Below are 5,876 nucleotides of genomic sequence, written 5' to 3'. Positions count from 1 at the left end.
TATAGGAGTACGCGAATCGTCAGTTTTTTTGGAATATATATATACAAACATTGGAATATATATAATCGAATCGGCCGAAGAATGTTTTGTTTTCTTGGTGCCTTTTTTATTATCTTGGGAAAAAGTATTTCGATTCAGTTCAGAAAAATTTCTTTTACATCGAACATTTCTCTTGCAAATATATCGTTAATCGAAGGAGTGACGAAATGAGCTTTTTTTGCGCTTTTCCTATATATCGTTTACTGGTTATTTCTAAGAAATATAGAAACTAGTAAACTTCATAGTATTTCATAGCTGGGTGTGGAGGAAGTCTTTGTATGGCTGTTCGTATGATTCAACAAACTTGGTCGAATATATTTGTGGTATATACCCATAAATGTATTATTCTGCGATTTTACTATGCGTCACTGTTAGGCATAACTACAATATATATATGTATATATTTTTTTTTGCGGAGGGAAATTTTGACATTTAACATGAAACATTTAAACCTGTTTAAACTGAATTGCTTGTTTTTCTGCATACATGATTGCGAATGTTTTTGATTAACGATTAATGTCACATTTATGCATCTGAGACATTTGGTGAAACTTAAATAGTATTCATACATTAATTAATTTCTATAATGGACTACTCCTCGTGGCCGAAACTTCATATCTTCGATCGAGGCAAAACACGACTGTCCGAGTAGCGAAACTGCAGTCGCTCTTATTCTTTGCCAGATTTTTGCAACACTTCAAAGTACTTTCCGCAGGCTTTGCAATGAAGATAAACCATTTTCGAATTTAAATGTTTTCTGTAATTGATATACGAATCTTTTTAAGGAAGATACAAATATGTGCTTTGTAAAAACAACATTTTCGATTTATTCGAAATATATTCGAAATACAGAATGTTCCAAGATAGCCCAAAACTTATATATTCTAAAACAAAAACCTCCAGCTAACTCAAATGCGTAATACACTGTTTAATACTGTCCATAATATTTTAACTTCCTCAGGAGTAATAGTCTCCGTAACGACTTATATATATCTAGAACACGTTGCTCTGAAATCCTGTATTACGTCTCAGCGAAAGAGTCCGTGTGAAAATGTCGGTGTGCCTGTCAGATTGCTGCGGGATGAATGCTAATATTTATGAATGGCACATAAAATTGATTGCAAGATAACTACAGTATAGCAATTAGGAAGTGTTAACTTGGTTTTAAGTTGCCACTATGTATGGCACCGGGGCGTGCTGGTTTTGTTGAGTATCTAACTGGACCAACAGTTTTACTGATTTTTGGGCCTATATTAGGCCCGCCAAGCCAGCTGCCAAATGACTGGCATGGATCCTAATAAAAAACGCACTTAAACGTTTGCGTTCCTTCTATGTATGCGCAGCTCTCTAATTCAGTTGGACGTTCAAACCTCTTGAAACAATGTTGCTTCTTTATGAATGTATAGTTTGAGAATTCGAACTTTGGCATGCGCTGCTGTGGTCGTGCAGGTGGTTTCTACTTTTTAGCAATTTTCGACATGCTTGTTACAGTGTATCAGCTGGATTTAGAATATTTTGCTTTGTATATTCTTTGGTACATCTTCCACGTGAAGGGTGGCGGCTTAAACCATTCGCTTAAGACATTATGCCCGTGTTCAAAGAAGATCTTAATAGTTAGACAAGCAGGACGAAGTTTTTCAGTATAAAGTTAAAGGTTCGTTTTTCCGTCGATTTTCCTATGACTCCTATGTGTTTGCTCTCAGACAGTTTTTGGGTACGCACTATACAATTCGTGGATGGTAAAAATAATCCAAAGGCGTAAATGAAACAGACAACCAATAAGTCAAACCAGATATTAATTTTCATTTAACCATCGCACCATATTCTCATTATATTAGTATTAGTAGATAAAATAAATGAAACGAGACGAGTATTACTATTGTATGAACTAATACTATCTTTGACTTGCCTTTAAAATAGGTAGTTTTACCAACTAGCCAGAACTGTATTTTTTAAAAAACTGTGTTTTGTGTTGGTAAAACCGCCACCACGTTTTGTGTAGAAAGCCAACTCACCTAATTTAATAACTAAAAGTCTACTGCACAACTTATTGAACTTCATTAAAAATAGCCCTTTTCGTTCACCTTAACGTGAACGTATATCTTTCGTTATATAGTCCTTATTGTTCTTAATTATTACTAATGTCCTTCGTTAATTTTTTTGTACATAACGAAATCAAACCTGCATGTGCGTTTTACTTACTTTTAAAAGAGCTAATGTAATTAATGAAAAAAAGTATACTAGATGTCGCTTTAAAGTTGCGTACAATCGATAGTTATTATAGAAATACAAACATAAATAATAATTCCATAAATAGATATTTTAGGTTACAAATAGGCTTTTTAGATTTTTCCTTGACTTGTGGTGGCGATTTATAGTATTTCATTCAAGTAGTATGTGCAGGTGGTTAAAATAGATCAATCAACTGTGTAATTTTTTTACCGTAAATTTAGCTATTTCACAAGCACATTATTTCTGTATTTTTTCTTTTCTCAGATGGTGTTTTAGTTATTTGCACAGTATTCAAGGAGGATTTTTATTCGCCGTTCTTCCACGACCAAAATTAGCAAATCAACACTGAACAAGAACCTAAAATTAAAACATCGGGAATGTTTTTTCTGTTGACTGTAGCTGGGCTGACAATTTCTGGTAGAAAACTTAGCTAGCCATTCGCGGGTTGGGCAGTTTCGCCCAAGACAAAATCGAAACCCCGTTATCTTCTGGTTCCTTTGGACGTGCGGAGTAGCAACGGGTATCTCTCCGATGTTAACGTTACATTAGATACTTGTTCATTTAAACATTTAAAATAAATCTTTAGTCATGGAGATGATTTGAAATAGCAATATTATTGACAAAAAAGAACAACTCATGTTAATATATTTTATATGCATAGTGGTTAATGTAACATATTTTTGTATGGTGATGTCAATATAGTAGATCATAATGCCAATAACGTAACACCCCTTACCACATCATCTTTGGATGGCCGCACCGAAAAATAACCTAGATCATGCGTTCTTATTCCGCCTTGGCCAATGAATGTGAGTTTACACCAAGGCAATCGTGGAAAAAAGCGGTCTTAACCGTAAGCGTAGCGGCTGATGAATGAGGTCTTGCATGCACCTTTTGTGAACACTTTTGTGTGCCCGTATAACGCGATGACTTCTGAAGAAGTGTGCGAAGTCTTAGTCACCAATCTCTTGGTCTGTATGAACAAGGGTGTTAGGTTGAACAAATTCTGACATGTCTACCATCAACCGAATCCTTACCCTTTTTATCAAAAGAACCGCTCGAGTCGCATGTTGGCAACAGTTCAAATCTGTCTGGTCGTAAGCATCTGGTGAGGGTGTTACGAATTCGAGCGTTTACTCAACAAGTTTGGGGACCTACACAGTCACGCACCTGGTTACTCACACCGGACACACTGGTAACCATCCTCGCTTGTGCGTGCATTCGTGAAAAGTCACGTCAGCGCAACATACATATATCGCAAAGGACGTACAGCTGATTTTAGATGATGAAGTGATTGAGCCCTCGCCTAGTCCGTGGGCTTCTCCGGTCCTCGTACTGGAAAAAGACGGTCGACCCGATCTTGTGTGGATTCCCGTAAGTTAAGCACGATCAGTATGAGGGACGTCTTCCCACTGCTACCAATAGACAACACTCTCGACATGTAAGCGAGCCTTAGGTGTTTTCCATTAAAAACTTAATTAGTGGCTTTTGGCAGATTCATATGGCATCTGGCGCTACAGAAAAAAATTGCATTTTGTAACCCAGACGATCTATAGCAATCCAAGCAGGTGGCTTTTGAACTGGTTAATGCTCCGGCGACGCTTCAGCGATTAACAAACAGGCCATTGAATACGATACTATACGGCCTGGAACTATCGATGACATCATCCATTCTCTTGAGCATCTATATTGTCTCCGGAAACTACTCTAAGTGCCGTCGGGTTACACTTTAAAGTGCCTTAGCGTTTGTTCACTATACGAGAGATCATATACCTCGAACATACATAAAATTTTCTCATTCTAAATCTTTTCTGATCGAGAGAAGGCTGCGGCAGTGGCTGCAATATAGTTCGTCGGTTATAAAGATTCCTGGGGCTGGGGTCTTATATATCGTCAATCTGTACGGGATTCCGCTAAAGTGGCGTACAATTTTTTAAAAGCAAACGTCTCTTTTTCGCAGGCTGCACTTGCAGGCTCTGAAGGTAGCTCTGACGAGTGGACCCATATTACAACATTTCTGGAAAGACCTGCCAGTTGAAGCACAGATCGAAGCTAGCGGCGGCAGCTTGGAGATGCTGTTTGGATGGACGGGGACGTGGAGCGCGTAGTCGCGTATGCAAGCAAGCATCTCCCCGCCCAAGAGGCTAAATGGCATTTGTCAGAGACCGTGTGTTTGGCTCTTGTCTGGATGGTATGGAGATATCTGTACGGACGGCAATTGGTGGTGGTCACTGACGGAGGTACGCTAAAGTACCTACAGAGCAACAAGTACCTCTGTGCCAAGCTGGCCAAATAGACCCTGGACCTATTAGAATGTGACTTGGATACGCGAACTTGGCATAGCAGGCCTTAAAGTGGACACGCTGTTGCGGCGGTACGCAGCGACACTTTAGACAGGGAACATGAGCGATGGTGCTGATCCGCATCGCTTGTAGTACATCAGCTGGTAAGTTCGTGTTGGGCTCTGATGATCGCAGTCTTCGAGAAGAATAGCCAGGTCGTCTTGCTATCGAAAGACGGAAAGGCCGGTCGCTTTCTGTTTCCGGGACCACATCGTACAATTCAGTTTCACAAGATTTCCGGCCAGTCCTTCCTTTATCGGCCAAACCAGTGATATTCGCTTTCTCTTACTAAGACCTATCTACTATCAGAGCCTGCGCGCTTGGCAACATCTAATACATTCCAATATTCGTTATGTGAGAATCATCGTAGGCTCCCGCAAGTAACCATACTGGTGGATCGGACGATCAGTACGCTCACGGAGCGTTTCTCCGCGCGTCTACTGAAATCTCCAGTTTTCTTCCCAGCAATGCTCCCGGCGATCACCTTCACAGTGGATACTACGGTCAGCGAGGTCTTTGGCGCAGTGCCAGTCGAATTACTTTATGGGTTCAAAGTCGTGCTGTTAGAAGAGTTACACGGAATCGCGGTAAGCCCTAGAGCCCGGTAGCTTGGGATCTAAGTTACGCAAAGATAGGTGCACGAATTTTCCTGTGGAAGCAGTTCTTCGAAGACCCCACCGAACCGGCCGCTCAAGTCCGAGAAGTCCGTCCTCCTGCGTCTCTCATACCAGCACCCCCACACGTTACGGATGTTACTGCTCGGACTTAATCCCGGGTGGAATAATTGCATATATAGTAGCAGTAAATGTGTCACTTATACGGGCCATGGCATAGGCCAATGTATTTTTCTTTCGACCACATTGGGGTTGCACATACGGATAAAACGGTATTCGCCGTCAAAAGTGAAAATTGTGAAAAAAATAGTGCTCATTTTGCCCTGCTGATGGTATATTTTGTGGCCTCAAAGTACGACACAGCTTAGTAGAAGTGCGTATATGTATTTCAAACCTTCGCATTCGTTATATTATATGTTGTATTTTTCTTTTAGTTTCGTTGAATGACCGGCTTCTTCACAGTCGTTAGCGGCATTGAAATCATTATTGACCTATAAATCTTCACCTCTGCCCCACCATACAACACCACTTAACTGGGGCAATATGAGCCCACGACACAGGTGTCTTTAACTGATATTTTCCCGAAAATTAATGAATTATAGTGGGCCTGTTTGGATCACATAATAAAAAAGAGTTTTTGACAAATGTT

At 40.1% G+C, this 5,876-nt stretch overlaps 1 long non-coding RNA gene across 2 annotated transcripts; it reads left to right on the top strand.

The window, feature by feature from the left end:
• The first annotated feature begins 113 nt into the window (after nucleotides 1-113).
• On the top strand, nucleotides 114-5,876 carry LOC147757172 (uncharacterized). Of its 2 annotated transcripts, XR_015324218.1 has the most exons (3): nucleotides 2,470-3,645; nucleotides 4,232-4,717; nucleotides 4,984-5,876. It is a non-coding gene; the product is annotated as an uncharacterized LOC147757172 (long non-coding RNA). The 2 variants fall into 2 exon arrangements; XR_015324217.1 differs by having other exon boundaries at nucleotides 114-3,712; nucleotides 4,232-5,876.

The sequence above is a fragment of the Varroa destructor genome, unplaced genomic scaffold (assembly GCF_002443255.2).
Source record: "Varroa destructor unplaced genomic scaffold, Vdes_3.0 BEIS01000003.1, whole genome shotgun sequence".
Taxonomy (NCBI): domain Eukaryota; kingdom Metazoa; phylum Arthropoda; class Arachnida; order Mesostigmata; family Varroidae; genus Varroa; species Varroa destructor.
This window is presented reverse-complemented; position numbering and strand designations above follow the sequence as displayed.